Source organism: Pogoniulus pusillus, chromosome 28 (genome assembly GCF_015220805.1).
Source record: "Pogoniulus pusillus isolate bPogPus1 chromosome 28, bPogPus1.pri, whole genome shotgun sequence".
Classification (NCBI taxonomy): Eukaryota; Metazoa; Chordata; class Aves; order Piciformes; family Lybiidae; genus Pogoniulus; species Pogoniulus pusillus.
Window position 1 is genome coordinate 14,314,596 of NC_087291.1, and position 25,690 is coordinate 14,340,285.

The window sequence follows — 25,690 nt, forward strand, 5'->3', positions numbered from 1 at the left end:
CTCCAGATGGAGAAGTAATTCATGGGATTTCTTTTTTAAAATTATAAGTAACTCTCTGTAGTCACTTTGGTGTATCATAGAATCAACCAGGCTGGAAGAGACCTCCAAGCTCATCCATTCCAACCTAGCACCCAGACAGTCAACCAGACCATGGCACTAAGAGCCATATCCAGGCTTTGCTTGAACACCTCCAGGTATCATAGTATCATAGTATCATCAGGGTTGGAAGAGACCTCACAGATTATCAAGTCCAACCCTTTACCACAGAGCTCAAGGCTAGACCATGGCACCAGGTACAGCGACTCCTCCACCTCCCTGGGCAGCCCATTCCAATGCCAATCACTCTCTCAGTGATACTTTACATATATCATGTAAGCCTTGCAATACCAATGACTACACTGCATAAGCATTTCATACTTGAGCTCTTCAGATTTATGGGGATTTTTAGTTATGGAACTATTTTAAAGTCATGAATAATATGAAAACTTGCTTATGATAGAAGCTTAAAGTCTTTCCCTAACTGTTAGAGGCTTAGTAGTAAATGGTTTGAAATAACCACAGATGTTTTCTGTATCAGAGGTGGTAATAGTATTTGTATTTATTTAAAGATTCCAGTAAATATATTTTTTTCTATTGCACTGTGTTCACTGTGAAAGCAGAGTCAGCAGAACTGACTTCAGAGCACTGGGAAGAGCAGGGTGTTCACAAAATGACCATAAGAGCATCCAGCATCGTGTGCTGGAAAGATTGAAGGGAAAAAGTTTGTACTGTTAAGCTGTAGCATAGAGGGTGGTGTTAGTACTGTGGAAAAGACTTTGCTGTGTGGCATCAGCTTGTTAGTGTCCTTCTGTTCTCTCTCCTTTTCCCCCCAAACTGGGCAGTGAGAACTTTTGTACCTGCCAGATGTTTATGCCATGGCCTTTGATCTACTTGAGGTGATCCTGCTCTGGCAGGGGGGTTGGACTAGGTGATCTTTCAAGATCTCTTCCAGCCCCTAATGTTCTGTGATTTGCTCTCAGTGCTTTACAGAGACACACAACTTCTCCAGCTGTGCTGTGCTCACCACAGGGTAAGTGGACAGTGTCTAACATTTATAGCCATTCTAGTTGGATGGGTTATTGATGAAATCTCTGTTCAGATCTGATGACAGTTTAATACAGTGCATGATAACTGAAGCAAGTGACCTTTGCTGCAATTGATGTTGGCCTTTCTCCCTGTTAAGTGACCACTCAATTTATCTAACTTACAGGAAATACTGTGATTGCTGAATAAACTGTCTTGGGCAAAGATATCCACCATTCATTTTGAAAAGGTTGAATGGGCACTAGCAATCAGAAAAGGTCAAAGAGCCTGATTTAAGATTGGTTAAATCTAGTGCTCTTTTTCAGAGATGGAAGTACATGATGTAACCAAGTGTCTAAGTCTGCTATCACTGAATCTGGTGGAGGCAAACCAGTGTTATGGAAGACTGTTTGAAGAATATCAGCTAGGCTGTCAGGCCAAAACAAAAGTTTTAGGCTCATCTTCAGTTTTCAAAGATGTGTAATTACTCAGTTTTAAAGTCTGGGAGACCTTTATTCTATGTTTTTTAGTATACATGTAATTAATACTCCATAGAAGCAGAGACCACTGCTTCTCTTTAAGGGAAAATTTGTAGCTATTGATCAGTTAAAATGTGATATTTAGATTAATTGAAACAGGCTGTTTTCTTAAGAGTTTCTGCTGTTGCAGGACTTAATCAGATTAAAATGAGGATAACTACTGCTGAGGCACAAAACGATCAAAGAGAAATGAAGAGCAATCGATCTGTGTGCTTTCCTTCAATGCATATTGATTGAATCCATAAAGATGATTTTTTTTCTGTGATTATTCTGAATCTTGAAGTGTTTTAGCAGGAGATGATTAACCCAGTAATTTTGTTTTCTCTCCTGTTGACCCAGTGGCACTGGTGCATTACTTGTGATGTGTGCATAGAGTGCGCAGGATTTTAGTGTTTGCTTAGAGGATTGTGTAGAGTTTGGGGGGAGTTGTACCACACATTAAGTTAGTAAACTTAATTCTAAGAGGTCAGTGTGTGTTTCTTATGGCATTGATGCACTGTTGCAGACAACGTCTATGCTTAAATATGTCTGAGATGCAAGTCTCCTTTGGATTGTCCTGAACTGACCTGTATGAAACACCCTGGAGCTAGAGATACAGCCACCTCAATTTCTTACTCTTGCCATGGTCAGTGATCAGACCTACATAAACTGAGGGCACTTCAGTCCACGTTTCAGCATGTTTTACTTCTGCCTTTACTTATTATGTGTGCAGTGTGCACTTGCAGCCTGGAGGGCCAACCAGATCCTGGGCTGCATCAAGAGAAGTGTGGCCACCAGGGTGAGGGAGGTGATTCTCCCCCTCTACTCTGCTCTGCTGAGACCCCATCTGGAGTACTGCATCCAGTTTTGGAGCCTCTATTACAAGAGGGATGTGGAGATGCTGGAGCATGTCCAGAGAAGGACCACGAGGATGCTCAGAGGGCTGGAGCACCTCTCCTAAGAGGACAGACTGAAAGAGTTGGGGCTGTGCAGGCTGGAGAAGAGAAGGTTCCCAGGTGACCTTCTTGTGGCCTTTCAGTATCTGAAGGGAGCCTACAAAACAGCTGGGGAGGCTTTTGAGGCTCTTAGGGAGTGACAGGACTGGTTGAGGCCAGCCTGGTCTAGGGTAGGGTGTCCTTGCCCATGGCAGGGGGATTAAAACTAGGTGATCCTTGTGGTCCCTTCCAACCTTGACTGATTCTATGACTACAGTCACCATTTCAGTGTATATGCACATCTCACTCTGTGTGTATGTGTAAGTAGCCTGTGCCTAGTGTGACTCAACTGAAGTTTCACTAGAGCTTGTTAACAGCTAGGTTAAAGAGAGTATGTAGACTGTCTGGTTGTTAATTAGTCCCCATCAGCAATATTATTAGCACAGTAGGTCAGAATGACTCCTGCCAAATGAGAGCTTGGGTAATCAGTGTTGTATCTGGGTCAGAGAGCAATCCAGTCATAAATACTATGATTGCTTGGGCCTGGAGGGTGCAGTGGCACCAAGGAGCTGGTAATGTAGAATTGCTCCTCTATTACTGATAAAAGTACATGCTGAACATAGCAGTTTTCTTCAAGTTTTTGCTGGTGCTGTGGAATTTTGTCTGTTGTCAATAATTATGGTCAAGCATGGGGCAGAAGAATGATCACCAGAGGAGATGTGTGAATTGGGATATTTTTCTTTCAAAATCTTGTGCTAATGAAGATGCTGTCACATCAAAGAGTGAAGAGTTAAAATGCTAGAAATAGCTCTGGGGTTAACTAATCTGAATTTGTTCACAGATTCCTGTTTATGCTTAGTTCTCCTTCACCTCTACTCTGCCCTGTTGAGGCTGCATCTAGAATATCGTGTCCAATTCTCGGCCACTCAGTTCAGAAATGACAGGGAACCACTTGAAAAGTCTAGCACATAGCCACAGAAATGAAGGCAGTGGAACATCTTCCATATGAGGAGAGACTGAGGGAGCTTGGCCTCTGCTGCTTGGAGGAGACTGAGGGGTGACCTCATTCATGTTTATGAATGTGTAAGGGGTGAGTGCCAAGAGGCTGGAGCCAGGCTCTGCTTGATGATTCCCAATGACAGGACAAGGGGCAATGGGTAGAAGTTGAGGCACAGGAAGTTTCATGGAAACACGAGGAGGATGTTTTTCCCTGTGAGTGTGACAGAGCACTGGAACAGGCTGCCCAGGGGGCTTGGGGAGATACTCTAAACTCGCCTGGTTGCTTTCCTATGTGACCTACTCCAGGTGACCCTTCTCTGGCAGGGGAGTTGGACTGGATGATCTTTCAAGGTCCATTTGAACTCCTAACATTCTATGATTTTATGAAATATATTACTTTTATATACCACATCTTGCTGTGATACTGTGTAAAATGTGTATTATGAAAGATGAATCATATCACATATATATAGTGGCAGAATTATTTTGGTTGGAAAAGACCTTTAAGATCATCAATCCAACCACTAACTACCAAGTTGAGGACGAGGGAGGTTATTCTTCCCCTGTACTCAACACTGGTTTGGTCACACCTTGAGTGCTGTGTCCAGTTCTGGGCCTCTCAATTCAAGAGAGATGTTGAGGTGCTGGAAATGTGTCCAGAGAAGGGCAGCAAAGCTGGTGAGGGGCCTGGAACAAAAACCCTGTGAGGAGAGGCTGAGGGAGCTGGGGGTGTGCAGCCTGCAGAAGAAGGAGGCTCAGGGGGGACCTCATTGCTGTCTACAACTACCTGAAGGGAGGCTGTAGCCAGGTGGGGTTGGTCTCTTCTCCCAGGCAAGTAGCAAAAGAACAAGGGGACACAGTCTCAAGTTGTGCCAGGGGAGGTCTTGGCTGGATGTTAGGAGAAAGTTGTTGTCAGAGAGAGTGGTTGGCATTGGAATGGGCTGCCCAGGGAGGTGGTGGAGTCGCTTTCCCTGGAGGTGTTCAAGAAAAGCCTGGCTGAGGCACTTAGTGCCATGGTCTAGTTGATTGGCTAGGGCTGCATGCTAGGTTGGCCTGGCTGATCTTGGAGGTCTCTTCCAACCTGTTTGATTCTATGATTCTAAGTCTGATGCTGAACCATGTCCCTCAGCACCACATGTCTGCGGTGCTTCAGGGATGAGCATTCAAGCACCTCCCTCAGGAGCCTATTCCCAGTGTTTGATACCGTTCCAGTGAAGAAGTTTCTTCTACTGTCCCATCTAAAATATGGACACACACAGCACTGCTTAATACATTTTGCTTCCCTAACCAGTGCGTTGGTTTTTGATTGCAATTCATCAGCTGTCAGTGTTACGGTTTTTCTGTGTAGTCAGGTACCTCTCTCGTTTGTTTTAGATAGGAGTAATTTAATTGCAGGCTTTGTGGTTTGAAAGAGCTGTTCTATTTAGTGGAGCATTCAGTCATTTTTTTTTCTTTTTAATGAGATGTATGTAGTTGTCAGTTCTGCCTTCCACTTTGTTGTTCCTTCAGTATCCTTCTGTCCTCTGGCAACACGTCATTCATCCTGGTAGTCTGAATTTTGCCTTGTGTCACCCATCACTCTTGTATTGTCTTGAGCAGATAGGACTGCCTGCTATTGTGAAGCCCTTCTCTACAATGCTTAGTAATGGGCTGTCTTATCAGACTGCAATGGAGGCTCAGCTGGTGTGGCTTTTTTGTTTTGCAAAGCTCAGTGTTTTAATTTCTAGCTCATTAAAAATATATTGTGATGGTGATTCTGACATTTGTAGTCTTCTGAACATGCAGTTTGAAGAAGAGAAGTCCTAGCACTGTAGAAAATGAAACCAGAAAGCGCATTTAGTTCAGCCTTGGCTGAAACCTTTGTTAGTAGAGGTTTTGTGGTATTCATGGGAAATCTGACAGTATGTTGAAGACCTTACTATTAAAATGGCTCTTTTTTTTGGTGCATTATAGTGTTTTCAGTTCAGTTTCCAGAAAGCAAATTAAATTCATTTTGTGGACACTTTTTTTTTTGCTTTCTTCCCTGAAGCAAACTTTTTCCTCTGTCAAGTCTGGCTTGCCACATTTATCTCTTTTTTTAATACTAAAGATACATTCTTTTTGGTCTCCAGTCTTTACTATAGCCTTTCTCACTCTTACTCTTTTCATTCAGTCCAGTAACTGGTGAAAAAAAGTCCTAGGTCAGCTTTATGTGCCCAAGTAAATTTCATGCCTGTTTCTAAAGGTAGTTGATGAAACAACTGTCCCAAAAACCAATTAGATAATTCTGAAACATTTCTGAACAAGAGAATTGTTGTGGCTTGAGATATTGAAATTAGACCCAAGAAATCCTCAGTCCCACCTGTAGGAAAATATTACTTAGTTTTGCTTGGCAAATATCTTCATTTTATTCTCATTGATAAAATCACTCCATCAACTTCCTTGTAGGCCTGACAAACTTGTTGCAATTTGATTGTTTCTGGCACTGGTAATTTTCTGTCCCTCTAGGTAAAAGCTCTCAGTGGTTTAATGGAAGTTGTGGTTTTGGCTGCTTGTGCTAAAATTTTGTCTCTGTTTGCATTCTGTGTTCTTGAAAAAATGTGACGTGGGGTAAAAATGATCAGAGAAAAAGGTAATGAGAAACCAATACCAAGCAAGATGAAACCAAACAGAATTTCTTAGCTTGGAAAAGACCTTCAAGCTCATTGAGTCCAATCATTAGCTTCACACTGACAAGTCCTTGACTAAACCAAATCCCTTTGCACAACATGTAATCACTATGAATTGCTATGGTTGGAAAGGACCACCAGGATCATCCAGTCCAACCTTCCTCCCAGCATCCTTCATCACCATCCATTCTTTCTTTAAATACCTCCAGGGATGGTGACTCCACCACCTCCCTGGGCAGCCTGTTCCAGTGCCTGACCACCCACTCAGGAAAGAACTTCTTCCCAACATCCAACCTAAACCTCCCCTGATGCAACTTGAGGCCATTTCCTCTTGTCCTCTCATTAGTAATTTGGGAGAAGAGACCAGCTCCAGCCTCACTACAGCCTCCTTTTAGGTAGTTGTAGAGGGCAATAAGGTCCCCTCTCAGCCTCCTCCAGACTAAACAACCCCAGTTCCTCAGCTGCTCTTTGTAGGTCACGTTTGCCAGACCTCTCCCCAGCCTCATCGCCCTTCTCTGCACCCGCTCCAGTAATGTGTTTTAATGTGGACATGGATGAACAGGATCACACTGTTGTTATGTAGATACTCAGTAAGTAAAAATTACTAATTGTTTTTCAGCAGTTGACTGTGGAAGGAGGAATTCCACCTTGAATTGTTTCCTTTCTGCAGTCTGATCTCCTTCTACTTAGATGTGAAGGTGATAAATCACTGACAGAAGCAGCAGCAGGGATCCTTATTAATAACAGCCTGATTCAGCTCTCTTTGCAGTCACTCCAAGTGCAAATGACACAGTAGAAGTGTTGTGGGGTTTTGTTTAGTCTTTAATCTGAAACATGCTTTTTTTTTCTAGCTAGGCAATTTGCTTAGGTTGAAAGGAGCTTTTGGTTGGCAGGCTTAGGTTGTTTGGCTTGGTTTTGGGAGGGGTGTGGATGCAGACATGTCATACACAACTGTGGAGGGTTGTAGGGGGGAAATAGGAGGGTCAGACAGTGATTCTGGTATGAGAATTAATTGTTGAACTTCTTAGCTAATGAAGGTCTAGTTGAGAGGTGTCCCTGCCTATGGTGGGGGGGGATCGTTACAAAAGATGTTCTCTAAGGTCCCTTCCAACCTAAGCCATTTGATGACTCTATGGAATTCATGGGCTAGGTTTTGTCTGTAATTAGAAAGAAAAATAAAAAGTAGGTTCATTTTGGTTTCAGGTTGCTAGTTTGAGAGACCTCTATTTCCTAAGAGCAGCACCTGTAAGCCTGGCGTGATATTAGAGGATGTTTGAAGTCCACCTGTGTTATTAGTGGTTTAGTATGGACATGAATATGGGTTTTTTTGCACTGAATTATGCATGTTTGCCTTGGCACTGTAAAGCAGTAGGCACAAATAAAGGTTTCATTTGAGTGAAACTAAACAAAGTGATGCCCTTTGGGAGTGCACTTGATTTGTCTGCTGCTCCAGACTGGAATTTAGTCCATGGTCCATAGTAGCCCTTGAAAAAAGGGAATGCTGTTGCTACTTTAATGTGACTTTTTTGGGAAACCTCAGTTTCACCCTAGCAGTGCACAAGCATTGTGCATGGGACTTGAATGAGTCACTGTAGAGTTCTCCATTTTATGAACTCTTCCTTGCCACCTCTTGCAAAGATGTGCACACCTGCTATAGAGAGTGCATAAAAGGTACACTTGGGCTTACTGGGGAGCACTTTCTTCTTCAGTGCACCTGAGCTGATCTCTTCTCTTTGCTGTGTGACTTTTTATCTGCGATTGCAAAACGGTGCCATGAAGGTTTGTAGGTTTCTTATGATTGTTTTCCTCCTTTCCTGTGTGGAAGTCAAATGTGGTTTACTAACCACCAGTGAGGTTTACTTCTTTTACAGATTTCATTTTAGCCACCTCTTGGAATTAATTTGTTACAGATCACTGTAATTAAGATGGGAAAAGAAGCAGTCTTTCTAGTAATCCAGTTTGCTCACTAAACCATGTGTACTTTTAGTTGACCTGAAAGCATATGTAAATTAGGGCAGCTCTGGGAAACAGCTTTTAATTGCTGAAAAACTCCTAATAGAAATTACAAAGTGGTTTGGGGTTGTAGAGTTTAGGTAGAGAATCTAACTGTGTGTTTCTGTAGTATAGGATACTGAGGTAAGCACAACCACAGCTGTTATCCTCTCACCAATGCAAACAACATTTAATTTGTATTAAAGTGGTTTTCAGTGAAGAGAACCCTGCAGGCACAGAACGTTGCTTATCACCTCAGGATGTTCAGGTGAGCTAGAAAGGGTGGATAACACACTGAATAGCTCTCAGTTTTCTGAAAGTGCCTGTGAGTTGAAATGGAGATTGTGTTGAGCATCCTTCCTCATTTAGTATCATCTGCAAATCTGGTGCAGTATGGACAGTAGGAGCCCCAGCATCAAGTGCTGGGGTACTGTGCTTGGTACTGAACATCAGCTACAACTTGGGCTACTGATTACCAGTCTTTGGGTCCAGCTAGTTTTCAAAACAGTGACTAGTCTGTCCATGCCTCATCTTATTAATGAAAGTGCTGTGGGAGTCATCGTCAAAAGCTTGCCCAGGGAAGTGGTGGAGTCACATTCCCTGAGGTGTTAAAAAAAAACACATAGACATGGTTTAGTTGGCCTGGCAGTGTTGGGTTGACATTTGGGCTTGGTGATGTTAGAGATCCTTTCCAGCCTGAATGATTCTGTGGTTCTTCAATTCAGAATAATTCTCCTCATGTGTAGGAATGATCTTCTCTTGGTAAATCCACTGTGAATGTTTGTGATGCTGCTTTATTGTCCTTCATGTGTTTGTAACTTCCCAGAAGACATGCTTGGTATCCTTGCTTATTACAGGCTTGTGGGCATCTGTGTCTGCCCAACTGAGAGCATTTCTCCCATTGTCCTCCTCTAGTTTTGCAGATCACAGGCAGGGGCCTTGGAGGCACAGCATCCTGCTATCATCACCCACCCATAAATCCTTGATCTGTTTTCATATGCCTGGTGTTTTTAAGTAGTTTCTGGCTTGTTACTCTCTGTTGGTCACATTTTTTTCCCAAACCTTGCTGTTATGATTTGTGAAGATTAAGGCAAAAGAGTTGAACTGTGACAGTCTTTCTTTGCCATATCATCCTTTGCTAACCAGTCCATATCCAACCTGTCTTTTCTTTGAACCTCCTTTTGTTGCTGACAGTGTATTTAGATGTTACATGCAGAACCCAGACAGCAGAGCTGTTGCAGTGAGTCTAGAGGAGGGTCACAAAGATGATCCAAGGGCTGGAAAGCCTCTGCTTTGAGGACTGGCTGAGGAATCTGGGGTTGTTCAGCCTAGGGAAGAGTGGATGCTGTGGAGGACTTAGAGATGCCTTCTAATACCTGAAGGGGTCCTACAGAAAGGCTGCAGAGGGACTTTTTGTAAGGATGTCTAGCAATAGGACAAGAGGGAATGGTTTGAAGCTGGGGGAAGGAAGGTTTAAACTGGGTCTTAGGAAGAAATTCTTCAGTATGAGGGTGAAGATAGTCTGAAACAGGTTCCTCAGGGAAATTGGGGATGCCTCCTCCATGTACATGTTCAGGGGCAGGTTAGATGAGGCCTTGAGCATCTGAGTGCAGTTAAGAGGCATCCCTGCCCATGACGGGGAGGTTGGAGTAAGTACCTCTAAGGTCCTGTCTAACCTAAGCCATTCTCTGGGCCTCTGATTTGGTATCTAGTGCAAATCTCGTTTTGGTACTTTCTGAATGTTTTCAGTGTGTTCTACCATGATACTTAGCAGCTATGTCCAGCACTCATCACTTGAACTCAAATATTAGGGTAATATTTTACTTATGCACCTCCTTTGAAAGGTAGATTAATATTTTTTTGGTGCCTTATTCCTCCTCTTGTCATTCCAATCTTCTTTTTGAATGCCATGCAGATCTCATATAGTCTTTTTACAAAAGGAGGTCCTTCCTAGATGACTATTCCTTTTTACTGTGGACAGTAATATGTTAATTTCATTTAAATTGAGTGACAGCTGCATAATTCTGAGACTGGTTTTGTAGAGTCCCTCAGATTCTGACCAGTGATAGTAGCAATCCTTTATTGGTGTAATCTTTATAACAATGGACTCAAAGGTTTTCTATGCATGTGTAAGTCAGAGTAATGAGCCAATTTTTAAAGTTCTACTGAATTGTATCATTGTATTTATTTAAATGTATGAAACAGGAACAGTGCAAACCAAGCTTTAGTGATTTAGCAGTAGCTGCACTTGACTTATCCTGCTGCTACCCCAAAAAAGGTTGCACTAGAATCCAAACAGAATGATTTATGTGAACCTTTCTTCTCATAAATATGTAAATAAACCTGGGCTGATTGAATCTGGAAATTAGAATACCTAAATATTATATGATACATATAAGGTTACTGAAGATTGTATCCTCCAGTATAAAATGAGAGTAGGTAACTGATTATGTCTGAAGGAGAAACGAAGATTTAAATCACAATTTAAATTGAGTGGTATTCTCTTCTGTTTGCTTTCTATTTCTGTTAGGTTCAAGAAGAGTCAGCTTCTGGGGGAGAAAAAAGGGGGATTTAAAAAAAGGGAGGTCAGTCACCACTCCTAGAGGAATTTGAAAGCCATGAAGATATGGTGCTTGGGTATATGGCTTAGTAGTGGACTTGGTAGAGTGCAGTTAATGATTGGACTTGATCTTGAATTTCTTTTTGAACCTAAATGAATCTATGGTTCAATAATTCTATCAATTGATGTGAAGGTGAAAAGGTGAGCAACCTCTCTTGGTCCAGGGACATTTAAGATGTACTTTTTCTTAGATGGGTAATTTCCTATCAAATGTGCCTGCTTGTATCTTGTAAGTGTCCAGCCAGTAGACCAGGTTGCTCTAACATAAGGGAATTGCCTAGTGATCTAAGAGAACATGTTTACTTTGTGGTTTATTCCTCCAGACACTTGGGATATTCCACTATTTTTTAATTTCAAATGCTACAAAAGCAATACTGAAAAGGGGCCCAGCACCTGCCAAGCACACATCCTGCTTGGGGTGAAATACAGCAGTACTTTGCTTGAGGGAAGGTTTCACACAGGGGTTGTAATTTGGTCCATGTAAATGTATGGTATCTGGGCATGAACCACCTGTTTCCCTTGATGTTAATAAGTGGTTCTGTAGAGTAAACTCTTCATGACTCTTGGAAAGAGTGCACTTTATTCCAGCCAACTCTGCTCATGCACTCCCTTATAGACTTTCTGTCATGCTAATTGCTGGAGAAGTGTCATTTTTATATTTGTGATCTCTGAGCTAGCAGCACAAGTGGAAAACCCTTTCAGTAGGTAAGTGATTGTTTAAGCATCTGTCACGCTGCATGAATAAATGTTCTGGCCATGTGATATTGCCTGATGTGCTTACACCATAACAAAGGAAAAAGGACAGCCTTATCAGGGCTCAGATTTCCTAGGCTGATGTCATTCCAAGTGAATTGTGATTGTTTTTGAAAGGCAAGTTGGATCCAGTGTTTATAGAAAAAAATGCTTTTGCTAAAATAGTGAAGTGTCAGTGCTAACAAAAGGGAGTGCAATGAAGGAAAGGCAATGAACCCAGTTAAACTGTGCATATTTAAATAGTATCAAAATCCATTTCATTAATCCCTTGTGGTATCAATAACTCTTTTCTCTTGAACCTTAAATTTTATTTATAACCAGAACTGAGACAGTTCTATGAGGTCTATTTTCTGAGTATCATCACAGTCAATGCCAATTTAAGACAATTTGGAGCGAAAGGATGAAAAGGGGAATCATTAACACACATACACAGAAATCAATCTATAGTATCTGTTTGCCAGCTGACCTCAGGCCAAAATAGATTGCAGATCATAAGTAGTCAAAAGGGAAATTCAGTGTCATTATGGAATGCTTCAATGTGTCTGCTATTATGTGAGTAATGAACCTTTAATTTTGGATTAACGTGTTTACAGTAGCAGCTTGATGTTTGATTCACAATTATACATGGCTTTGATAAGCAGAGATGGTTTGGACTGAGAGGCAACCATAAAATGTTCAATGGGAGTGTAAATATTATTTTAGTTGCAGATAGGGAGAAAGAGAGAGAGATTTTTTTCAAAACTGGATGGTTAATCTTAACTGAAAAAAAAACCCCAACATTAAAAGAAGTTGCATCTGGTCAAAATTATTCCCTCTAGTACTTGAACTTGTATTGTAAATTCTCATCTTGCCCAGTTCACCTACCTAGTAAGAGATTTCAGCAGTGTGTAGAAGGATGTTGTGCTCTAAAATTTGCTAAGGAATGATCAGTGAATGATGAGGATGTCCTTGTTCATTGTAATGGAGTTGGACAAGGTGACCTTTGGAGATTCCTTCTAACTCAAAGCATTCTGTGATCTGTCTGGATATTGTGTGCATAGGAAGGCTAATATGCAAATAGATTTGGGTCAAGCTGAAGGGGAAAGTGGGTTTGGAGGAGTAAGGGAGTTTGCAGTTCAGATCAGGATCCTGTACTGGAAAAAGCCCTGCAGAGGAGAAGTGGATGGGGATCTGCAGTAAAGATGTAGATGGGGAGGCTGGATGATGTGCAGGTCCAGGCTTTAGATATGTGCAACAGCATGGGTACAGGTAACTGAGATCATAGATAGGACATGAATGTGCCCACGGTTTTAAAAAAGGAATTAAATTCTTTATTTGGTTTTATTTTTCATTCTTACATGTTGATGTTAAGACCAAGTGCATGGACTTCATGATATGCTCTCTGTAGTTAATAATTACTAGCTGATCTTTACTGGGAAGCAAAAAAACACCAAACCAAACCTTTTCCACTGGTTGTTGCTGTAGTTACCACCATCCTTTTAAAAGGATCTTTCTGTGAGAATCAGAACTTGTTTTCAAGAATTTAAAGCCATTGGAACAGCATGGCTGCATGTCCTTTACCCCTGAAGAAAAAAGGGCTGGCGAATTGTCTTATTAGTCCCTCATTGAATGATTGCAGCAGTCGCCTGACCTTGAGAGAAGTGGGACCCTGCTGGTGTTCTCCAGAGGCTGGTGCTATTAGTGTTGGCTGACCTCGGGGAACTGAGTGACCTCCATTTCACCTTCCAATCTCCCAACACCAAAACAAAGGAGTGTTTTGCAACATAACGTGAATAAAAGACAAAGGGTGGTTGTGTTTATATATAGGGGAAGAGGGAAAGAGGCTACTGCGGTTTTGATTAAAAACCACTCTGCAGTGTAAATCCATCTTGTAACAAAGAAAAAGACTAGTCTTGTGTGCATAACTTTGACACTCCATTTCAAATGTAAGGTTTTCATTTGGAGGGGAATGGGCACAAACCTTACTGTATCTGCTACAGTTATTGCTGGCTTTCAGGAGGAGGATGGTCTATGTTGTCTTATATTGATGACAGAATTGTCTTACCCATTCCACTCAGGAGAGCACATTCTGTGCATCAACCACATGCATGCTCTTAAGGATTCATGTTCTTAAATTGGTAGGAAGCTTGTGTTTTGGTTTTGGCAAAGGGGGTGAAGTGGACTCAAAATGTTTGGCCACTCTTATAAAATCCAATCGTGATTCCACCAATGTTTCAGGAAAAAAACATGGCTAAGACTGGATGGAACACTTAGTGCCATGGTCTAGCTGATTGGATAGGACTGGGTGCTAGGTTGGACTGGATGAGCTTGGAGGTCTCTTCCAATTTGGTTGATTCTATTGCCCTGTTGCTCTTTTAAGGTTATGAAATAGAAGAAATTGCTGGATTCTTTACCTAGTCATTGTTGATGTTTGGAGTAGAAGCCTGAAGTCTTCCAAGGCAAAAAGAAAGAATAACCTCATGTGTGTTCCTTTTGTGATGTAATGTTTTTTTCCACAGCAGTTTGTTGTGTGCTTACCTGTGTTGTGTGCTGGTGTGTGTGTGCAGTGCAGTGCTGCACAGTCACAGAATCATGGAATTAACCAGGTTGGAAGTGACCTCCAAAATCATCCAGTCCAACCTAGCACCCAGCCCTAGCCAGTCAACCAGACCATGACACTATGTGCCTCATCCAGTCTTTTCTTCAACACCTCTAGGACTCCACCACCTCCCTGGGCAGCCCATTCCAATGCCAATCACTCTTTCTGTCAAAAGCTTCCTCCTGACATCCAGCCTGTTCCTCTCCTGGCACAACTTGAGACTGTGTCCCCTTGTTCTGTTGCTGGTTGCCTGGGAGAAGAGACTGACCCCCACCTGGCTACAACCTCCCTTCAGATAGCTGCAGACAGCAATGAGGTCTGCCCTGAGCCTCCTCTTCTCCAGGCTGCACACCCCCAGCTCCCTCAGCCTCTCCTCTTAGGGTTTGTGTTCCAGGCCCCTCACCAGCTTTGTTGCCCTTCTCTGGACACATTCCAGCATCTCAACATCTCTCTTGAATGGAGGAGCCCAGAATTGGACACAGTAGGCTAATTGGAATATTTTAGTGAGGGAAGTTAGATCATTGGTTGTGAAAAGAGACTAATGATAAGAGCCATATCATTCATTGGTTTGCTGAGAGGGATGAAAAGCCAAAATATAAACAAATTTCCCTCACTTTGTCCTGGGATGTTTCCCTATTAATTTCTCCTTTGCCCTAATACTTCTGCTTTAATCATGGTGAACAACTAACAATGTAAGCTTTGCTTTAGTCTCTGTCTGGGAAGGGAGAAAGAGGGGATGATATGAGCCCTTCTGAGCAGTTTTGCTTTGTCCAGGAAGGAGTTTGGATTTCTGTATGATTTCTCATTTGTGTATAATTGTAAATATTGTAAATATATTGTGTATGCAGGCTTGTGAATTTTGCCATCTGTAAATATAGCTTCATCTTACTTCCAAATCATCTGAGCTGGTCTGGTAAATTTCAGTAGTGGTGGGGAGGAAGTTCCTAACCCATGTCAATAATCCACTTCTGAAGGCAGCTGCCTTTTGTGTCCTCTGCTTTACCTTACAGCAAGATCTGAAGCCTGTACACCTCTTCCTTTCTGACATGCTCAGGGAATGGTTCTAACCCTGAATTTTGATGGAGTTGTGTATGTGAAATTCATTGAAACAGATTTCTTGCTGTGAAATAAATGATGTGTTGCAGCATAATGTATCACAAATACGTTCCTGCTTAGAGCCTTGCCTTAGTGATATCTACAGCCTGAAAGCTCTGATACTTGTTTACATATCTGCCAAGATAACTCTGGGAATTTTAAATCTATATGTATGCTACTTGTCCATTTTTGTTTTCCCTTAAGTCACACAAGCAACTTAAACTGCCTTTCCTTTCAGGGGTCAGTGCCCATATTGTTTAGAGTTCAGTGAGACCACAATGTCAGAATATTGAAGCCAGAGGCATTTTCAGATTGGAATGGATTCAGCAAATCAAATAACAGTGCTGACTTTTCTGACACTGAAGAATTATGATATATTGTAGTATAAGTTGGACCTTGGCTCAGTACTGAATAACACCCGTATCTGACCTTGGATCATCTAATTGTTGTGAGAGGAGCAGGAGCTCCCTATTTAAAAGCAACTCAATATTAGAGGTTTGGATGGTTTACTGCAGGTGGGGTGTAGGAGGGAAACAATTATATAAGAGTTGTGATCCATAAAGTATAGTCTTTATATACTTTTCCATTAATAACCAGTATTTTATCTTGTCTCTAATAATTTAACCATTAGCTTTTATCATCTTAATCCTATCATGCCTCTTTAACTCAGAAAAAAATGCATGTGGCACCCCTAGTACAAGAGCAATGTGGAGCGTGTCCAGAGAAGAGCCACAAGGATGCTCAGAGGGCTGGGGCACCTCTCCTAAGAGGGCAGACTGAAAGAGTTGGGGCTGTGCAGGCTGGAGAAGAGGAGGCTCCCAGGTGACCTTCTTGTGGCCTTCCAGCATCTGAAGGGAGCCTACAAAAAAGCTGGGGAGGGACTTTTTAGGCTCTCAGGGAGTGACAGGACTGGGGGGAATGGAGCAAAGCTGGAGGTGGGGAGATTCAGGCTGGACTTGAGGAGGAAGTTGTTCAGCATGAGAGTATTGAGAGCCTTGAATGGGTTGCCCAAGGAGGTGGTTGAGGGCCTGTCCCTGGAGGTGTTTAAGGCCAGGCTGGCTGAGGCTGTGGGCAGCCTGCTCTAGGGTAGGGTGTTCCTGCCCATGGCAGGGGAGTTGGAAACTAGATGATCCTTGTGGTGCCTTCCAACCCTGACTGATTCTGTGATTCAGTTGTGAACTATTTCCTAGCTGAAGCTATGATTGCACAGTAATAATTCAAAGGTAGTTATGGAGATGTGTTTCATACATGCATCTCTGGTATCAGAGTTAGATATATGTGCAGATCAAAAGTCCTTTGTCACCACACAGATGACAACTCATTGGAAACACTGTCTGATCAGGCAGTTTGGGCTGCTAAATATATAGCAGATCAAAAGAGGTGATTCTGCCACTTTACATCGTATTCTTAAGCATCATATCTAGACAGCTTTTAAATGCATCCAGGGATGGTGATTTAACCACTTCCCTGGGCAGCCTGGTCCAGTCTTTAATAACCCTTTCAGTACAGAAGTTTTTCCTAGTGTTAAACCTTCTGTGGCATAACTTGATGCTGAACAATCATGTATTGGTTTATTTGTGCATCCACATGATTGCCATGAACTTGCAGTCCAATTATCTTATTAATATTAGGAATAAAATCTCTCAGCAAGACTGGAATGAAGTTTTTTTGCTCTACATAGAGTAAATGAGAATTTGTGTGCAGCAGAGAGCTGGAAGGATGAGTATTTGCTACCTTGGAGGATGGAGGAACCCCAAGAACAGGATGAGATAACGAGTTACTGGATGATTTTGAGACCTGAAAGCCCTCAAGGTGATCATGCTAATGATTTTGTGATGTCTTGTTAGCACACTTCCTTTCACTGCCAAAGGCTCATGCTATGCAGTATCCTTGTTTAGCACTCTTACTTTATGGTAGCTGCACCTGAAGTGCCTCTAAGTGACGTGAAACTCAGGAGTCAGGTTCACTGCCCTGTGGACATTTAGGCAATCATCTATTTCAAAACAATGGGAGAAAACATTCAAAGAGAAGCACCAATGTTGAATTCGTGTTGTGTAAGGTTCTCTTTTCCAAATGCCTGTTGCTTTTTGGAGAAACAGCTTCAGCATAAGCCAGATTTTTTTCAAAGAGAGATCCAAGACAGTGAGTGGTGCTGAAGTAAAAGTGCTGATGTGCTGAAAGCTGCAGCATGATCCTTGGGGTGTTTGGGCCTCTGGTATAGAATTACAGAATCAACCGGGTTGGAAGAAACCTCCAAGATCAGCCAGTCCAACCTAGCACCCAGCCCTAGCCAATCAACCAGACCATGGCACTAAGTGCCTCAGCCAGGCTTTTCTTGAACACCCCCAGGGACGGTGACTGCACCACCTCCCTGGGCAGCCCATTCCAATGCCAATCACTCTCTCTGGCATCAACTTCCTCCTAACATCCAGCCTAGACCTCCCCTGGCACAGCTTGAGACTGTCCCCTTGTTGTGTATTGGTGTATGTACTTTGAATGAACCCAAAATAATTATTTCATAGCTGAAGGATGTGGTTAGTTCTGCAGGCTCTCCAAACACTGCGAGGTGTATGGATACAAGAATTTGCAAGAGAGATCCAGCTGTGTTTGGGGGGAAAAAAATTACATAAGCCATTTGGGACTCTTATTAAATGACTCATTCTTTGCTGAAAGTCATATTTGATGTGATGCTTGTTCTGCAAGTGAGCTGTGTGCTGTGCAGACACAATAGTCTGCCCAGGCAGCTCAAGCAGAACTGGAGAAATAAATAATTCATTCACCCAAGGCTGTGATAGAAATGGGAAGTGTGGAGTGTAGAACCTCTGCATCTGCTATGTCTGACAGTGCATGTGTGCATGAGCATGGAAAGATCTCGTGTGTTGGCTTGAAGTAGTACACTTAGATGTCCTATTGTATTGATGGGTCTGGAACTTCCTTCTGCAGAAGCACGTGGTTGAAATTAAAATGGTGGTCTCCAGCTTCCTTGCTGTGAGCCAGCTGCTTGTTACTGGCACTCCCACAGCCAACTCTAGACCCTGGGCATCCTTGTGGCAGGTAGATGATGGCAACACAGAACTTCAGAGGTTGGAAAGAAACTCCAGAGTTCATCAAGTCCAAACTCCCTGCCAAGGCAGGGTCCCCTAGGGTGCTTCTCAGCTGTGTCAGCCCACTGTGCAATCTGAGGTGATTTTCAGATGATCTTGAGCATGCAATCTGAACTGGGGACTGGAGGGGTTTGTTTGTTTATTCATGTTGTGGTGTTGTTTTGTTGTGGAGTCACCATCCCTGGAAGTGTCCAAGCAAAGACTGGCTGAGGCACTTAGTGCAGTGGTCTAGTTGATTGGCTAGGACTGGGTGCTAGGTTGGCCTGGATGATCTTGGAGGTCTCTTCCAACCTGCTTGATTCTTGATTCTATTTCTGTTTTTAAATTTAATTTCTGAGTTTGTCTTCTGCAACAAAGTTGCCTTTTTAAGGGCTTGGACTTGGCTGCTTGTGTTTTGGATTTAGGGATAGTTCTTTCTGTTAAGAATTAGGAGTAAATGATTTGCAGTGTTTGTAATTATTTTTGGAGGGGAAACTGAAGTTTTTCATGTGGAGAAAGCCTGGCATGAATCAATAACACTGATGTTATGTGTCTGTCAAATACTAGCACTTTATCCGTTCGGGTGTCATTCCTGACACAGAACTGAGTTCCAAAGCCTACTTGTTCTGACTTCTCTGCAGTAAAATCAAGTGAGTCATCTGGCAAATGGGATAGAAGTGTCAAAGTTATAGAATATCTCTAGGAGGAGTTGTGAGAGAAGGAAAGGCTTAGGTCTGGGAGAAGTTCTGTAGGCTCTAGAAGCATCAGACAGATGTTTTCATACACCAAGGGCATAGTGCCTTTTCTCTTGACATGGGGGGCTCCAATATCCAGCCAGGGAGAGGGCCTGAGGATCCAGGGCTTAATGTGGAGAATTCTCTAGAGAAAGAATAGATCAAAGACAATTGTTAAGGACTGACATGTTTCTTTGGATATCTGTGTCTCCTGTGTTCAGTATTAATTATAGCTGCATGTGGGCATGTGTGTGTGCTTGAGCTGCTACCTAAACTGGAGATCTGAGTCATAAGGCAAAAATAGCCTCTGTGTGGTGGTTCTTCTCTGATGCCATAATGTCCTTTTTTATTTTACCTGTGTGGTAAATGACTACCCAAATTCAGCCTGACTTAGGTGACACAAATGTAATCACAGTTCAAAGGAAATATGTAGCTTATGTGGTGGACTTCACCAGTTTGTAAGTGTATGACTTGTGCTTATTGAGCTAGGACATAGCAAGATCCTTAATGGAAGCTGTAGATATGAGCAAGTGGGAAGCATTTAAAGGGTCAGAGCATTAGCACTGTACTAAATGATGACCAAACCAGTAAACCAGACTCCCTATCATTTAGACTCTGGAAAAGTCCAATGGATAGAGTCTAGCCAAGAAAAGCTACAGAAATGAATACCCTCATGTATGTAACTCTTATTGTCCTGTGACAGCCAAAGTGAATGGGCATGGTCTGACAAGGTCCTAACACTCCAGCAGTGAAAATGTTAGAGGATAAATATTTTATGGGACTGGAGCATGTGGTAGTGATAGATATATTTTACTTGCCTATGGAGTAGACATACTGTCTCTGGGAAAAACAAAAAAGAAGGCAAAGTCAAAGGTAGCTCTGTGTCAGATGGAAAACTGAAAAAAGACAGCATAAAAAGAGAAATTTGGGGCTCATAAAGACTGAAGTAAATTAAAGCTTACAGTGCACACTAGAAAGTGAATGGAGCCTCCAAAAATTCTCAAGCAACTGTGAAAACACAAAAGGGGAGAGAAGGATTTTCTCTTACTGCTTGATTTCAAGTTGATCAGTCAAGAGCTGCGTCTTCCTGATTTTCATAGCAATTCCAGGAAGAAGCTCTGATAGCAACCTGCAAATCAAAGGACACAGGAGTGGCTGGGCATTGCAAGTGGTGCAGTCTCTGTGGTATATGGCCTTATGTTTTCAGAGGGTTCACAGGGTCAGGAGCTTTAGGAACTAAATTGCTGGCTACTTCATTTAGAAAATCCTCACTGCTTCTCTTGGACAAGATGGAACTCTGGAAATCTTCAGGAAAACCTCTCAACTTTCTTCCCCTTGGTTTGCCCTGCAAATTTTACTCAATCCAGAATAGCAGGATTTGGTCTCAAGTTATGAGGAGCAGATAACAGTTTTTTGTTCCTAAGCCAGGCCTTTTGTTACACTGCAGCCTTTGAAAGTATGACGATGTGTATTTGCATCCTTCTTGTGCATAGAATCAACCAGGTTGGAAGACACCTCCAAGATCATCCAGTTCAACCTATCACCCAGGCCTATCCAATCAACCAGACCATGGCCCTACAATCCATTTTTCTTTCCAAGTTGGTACAGCAAATGCTTTCTGGAATTTGTGTCTCTTTTCTAATATATGCACTTACTTTATTCAAATTAATTGGTAAGGAAAGCTAGGAGAGGTACTGCCAGTCCTCACTGATATATCAGTAGACTTAAAAAGCCTGCAGCTGGAATCAGCCCTGATCTGGATGTTGATATATCTACTGTATCTGGGTCACAGTATGTCCACAATGAAGTCAAATAGGAAGATGATAGTGGTAAGAGGAAGACTAATCACTTAGCTAAATACAATTGAAAAGATGGCTTATGTACAAGCCATTGGTTTTCTGCCCTTTGATAAATGCATGTAACTTTTTCCACCCCTCCTCCCCTCTTTTTATCCCAGCCTTAATCTGCTAATGGTCTTCACAGAAGGTGATTACTTTTTAGCTTGCTACAGATGTGATTGGACATGTGCTGCAACTGCAGCGAGGATAGCCTTTGGGATACAGTCAGGTTGTTGAATCAAAACGTCACTGTCATCTCCTGGAGCGTCTTTTTTTGGTACTAGAAATATCTCTAGATTACAGACATTCACCACAGCCTCTTGTGCAGATACAGGTGTGTGTTAGGCACACTCTGAGGCATCTTTTAATGTAAAATAGCATGAGTGCTAATGGTGAGCTTAGATGTTTGTTGTTGTTAGAGCAAATGCATACATGCTTTCTGAGCAGAAGGTTGCCACATGCACAGCTTGAGTGGTCACAGCACTACTGCTCATGTGAAAGCTGCACATTGTTACCCAATGGATGACAAACTCCCTTATTTACCCTTCTTCCCCCTCCCCCAGTCCCAGCATTTTAAAATCCATGCATGTTTCCTCACCTTTTTGCTAGTGCTTGTGTAAACCACTGCAGATTTGCATTTTCATTGCCATGCAAGTTACAGAAAATAGTTGTTGAGGGTTTAAAATTGCATCAGTAGATGCAAGCAACAATGTTTTATGAGTGCAGACATGCCAAAAGAGAATGCTATGTGTAAAGGAGCATCTCTGCAGATGGCTCTTCCTTTATTTAGCCTCCTGGGTATTATGTACTGATAGTGTTTCTGGTTTTGAACTAAATAAGTAGGTCACTGGTAGATCTTTGCAATGATTGTATGATTAGTGATTTATTTTTTTTCTTTTTCCTCAGTACAAAATCTGAAATAATAAAGTAGTTATCTGAATAGTAAAAACTTGCAGGGCACAGCTACTGTGTTTTAAAAATGGAATTGGATATCAAATCTGATACTAAGGTTGATTTCACTTTCAATCTTATGATGCTTGGGGGGAAAAAAAGGAAGAAAAAAAAATCATAGAATGGTTTAGGTTGGAAGGGACCTCAAAGCTCATCCAGTTCCAACCCCCTGCCATGGGCAGGGACACCTCCCACTAGAACAGGTTGCTCAAGACCTCATCCAGCCTGGCCTTGAACACCTTCAGGGTGGTCGTGGATGAGAGAAGCAGCGAACGCGATCAAAGATCGCGTTCGCTGCTTCTCTCATCCACGACCTCCCTGGGCAACCTGTTCTAGTGTCTCACCACCCTCACTGGAAAGAACTTCTTCCTAACATCTAGTTTAAATCTCCCTTCTTCCAGCCTAAACCCATTACCCCTCATCCTGTCATTGTAGGATCGCAGTGCCCCCATCAGTGAAAGTCCTTCCCTGCAGACATCACCAAAACCTTTTATTTCTCCAAGGAAGCTGTGCTGAGGTTAGTAATGTAAGAGAGTTAACAGAATTAATCGTGGCACCTACAGAAGAGTGGAATGCTTAATACTTTGGGCCTTCAAAGAAGGAAAACATCTAAAAAATTAATATACAGTATGTTGGTGGAATTCTCTCTCATTGCTGCCAAATTTAGGATCACAGCTGGGGAAACGTAACGATAGGAATCTGGCTTGCAAGTTCCAGCTAGTCATTGAAAATGTGATATGAAAACGGTGGCTAAAATGCTGCTCTTCTGTGTGACAATGTTGTTACATTCATCAGGCCCTTTCTGCATATAGGCAACCAAGAGGAGCCATTTAATTTGTAAAGTTGGTGCATGAAACATGTACCTATGGGCATCAAGCAGCTGTTCAGCCTTGCCTTGCAGGAGGAGCTTAAATGAGATTCTTTATTTACTTGGAAAGTGAAATCTGAAGGGGAATTGTCTTTCACTTTATGCTCCAACACATCTAAAAAGAAATAAAATGAGAAGAATTTATGTGAAAGCAAGAGCTAATAGCACATGAACAGAGGGGTTGAAGAAGGCAATGTGGATATATAAAATATGGTAACAAACAACAGTGGAGAGGAAGACTTGGAAAGGGCTTTCTGTGTTTCATACCAGTAGGAGCAGTAGTAGTAAGTTCTTAACGGAGTGATTTTCCATTGGAATGGGCTACACAGGGAGGTGGTGGAGTTGCCATCCCTGGAGGTGTTCAAGAAAAGACTGGATGGGGCACTTAGTGCCATGATCTGGTTGATTGGACAGGGCTGGGTGCTAGGTTGGACTGGATGAGCTTGGAGGTCTCTTCCAACCTGGTTGATTCTATGATTCAGCAAGGTTAAAAGGCCTAATTATTTTAATAAAATTAGAATCATAGAATCAACCAGGTTGGAAGTGACCTCCAAGCTCATCCAGTCCAACCTGTCATACAAATCTGCCCTAGCCCAGTTTTCACATAAATAAAAAGACAAAAACATAAAGGAGAAGATGACATTTTTTTGCCATTTGGATCCAAACTGGTTTAGACAACTGAAAGACTTGTGTAAGAGAATACATGAGGCATTTACCTTAAGCAGCAGAAATTCATGCATTCTGCATACCTACATCCCTGGTTTAGAAAGGTATTGCCAAGAAACACAAAGGTAGAAAGACAGAAAATTGAATCTATGTTGCAGTGCTGTCCAAACTGCTTTGTAAAAGAAAATTTAATCTCCTTGTACTGTCTGCATGTCTTGGATGTGCAGACCTGTAGAAGATATGATTATAATTGCAAATTTTACAGGAGAGACATACTCTGTGCTTTGGGGCATTCTTTTTTGGTTGCCTTTTTTTGGTTGTTCACTTGATGCTTCACGTGCTGATCTATTGCAGCATCTGAACTGGGAGACCATTGTGTTTGGAACCTGTGTGTCGTAGAAATAGCTGATTGGATTGCTAGGAAGGAAGAAACAAAAGATATCATTAAAATGATGGGATAATTAAGCTTGTTTTCAGCCTCCTTACCCTCTTATCTTGTCACAGAATGAAGAGAGAATTATTTTGGCAGTCAAGTGTATCTGCCCCTATCTTAACTAGATGCCTTAAATTGTCATTTAAATGTTGTATCAGTACTTTGTTGCTATGTTTTGTATGAGTCTTGGGAGATTCACAGGTACGAGAGCCTCTCAGCTTCTAACTGTATTTTGAGACAGAAATTGTTTCCCCTACTAGATCTTTTGTCACTGCCATGCTGATTGCTGCCATAGCCACTCGGGCATGACCAGAATCCCAATATGCCTATCAGCAGCACTCTTTCCAAACAACTGTGTTTGCCTCTGCTTAGATCTTCCATGTAGGCTAAGCCATGGCACCAGACAGAAATCACTTGTCATATGTGTCAGCACTTAGTAGGCTCTCTTGTGTGCCTCTCTCCTTCCCCTCATGCAAAGAGTGTGCCTGTTCATTTACAGTGCTGCTGCTTGAAGAACTATTGACCCCCTAGAGAGGCTCTGCACATCAGAAAATCACTGCCCAGCTTATCAAAGGACGCAGCCCTTTCTGAAAGGAAGATTGCATTAGGAATTACAGAGAATATTGAAAAGAGAGATTCAGTCACAAGGAGTTTTCTGTTTCCTCTTTGCTCCATTCTCTAATCTCATCTGCTCAACAACTCCAACCATCATCCATCACAGCTGTGTGGAATGATGCCTCTCACTTTTGACTCTTCTATGTCTCTGTTCCACTGAGTTTTACACTTCCTCACTGATTTTTCAGAACAACTTAATCTCATCTGCTCCCTGCCTATCTCTCTACGAGTTTTCTCATCCCTTCCTTGATCCCAGTCTTTGTATCAGTATTGCCTTACCCACTTTCACAGTATCATGTCATAGTTGCATTTAAACTCATCGAATTACGTAGTGACATAGAAATGTTAAGTCTGTCACCCTTTAAGAAGGTGGCACAGTTGACATCCCAGCTGAAGTGCTTCTACAGCCATTTTGCTGCTAGAAAGGTATGACCTGGTTGCCATTACTGAAGTTTGTTGGGATAAATCTCATGACTAGAGTGTGGCTGTTGATGGTTTCAGGCTGTTCAGAAGGGTCAGGCAAGGGAGGAAGGGCAGAGGCTTTACCTTCTTGCAGAAATAAGTGGATAGATTGTGAGTACCTGAACAACAGCCACAAGCAGGTTAAGACTTAAGGGTAAGAATTGAAGACTGAGGCAACAAAGGGAGCTTTGTGGTTGGTGTATACTGCAGGCCACTCAATCAAGAGCTACAGGAGGCTTCATGCTCACAGGATTTTGTCCTGCTGGAGGACTTCAAAACTGCAGCATCTACTGGAAAAATAGTATGGTGAGCTGCAGGCAATCCAGGAGACTCCTGGAATGAGGAATACTTCTTAAGCCAAGTAATAGGCAGCTCTGCTAGAAGCGGTGTAATGCTGGACCTGATGGTCACCATTTCAAGTAAACTAGTTGGTGATGTCAAGACGGAAAGAAGCTTGGGCTGCAGTGGTCGTACACTGGTGGAGGTCACAGTTCTGAGGGATATGGGTGGATAAAGAAATGGGATATGGGTCTGTAAGGAAAAAGGAAGGTCAAAGAAAGTGAACCCTCCATGGTGAGTTAAACTGGCAAGCTGGAAACTGTAGACAAAGATAAGGCTGAGCTATGCAGCTTTTTTTGTACCAGTCCTTACAGGCAATGTTTCTTCTCACACCTTCTAAGTGGATGGATTCCAAGGGGACCGAAGTCCCTCCCACTCTAAGAGAAGATCAAGTTGATGACCACTCGAGAAAACTGAACACAGCTAAGTCTGTGTGAGCTGACAAGATGCATCCCTGGGTCCTGAGGGAACTGGCTGATATACTTGCCAAGCCACTCTTCC

The 25,690-nt window shown here is 42.3% G+C and overlaps 1 protein-coding gene across 1 annotated transcript in view; it reads left to right on the top strand.

The window, feature by feature from the left end:
• The window catches only part of THSD7A (thrombospondin type 1 domain containing 7A), a 278,576-nt gene that overhangs the window by 90,284 nt on the left and 162,602 nt on the right, over positions 1-25,690 (top strand). The gene's annotated exons all lie outside the window — the stretch shown is intronic.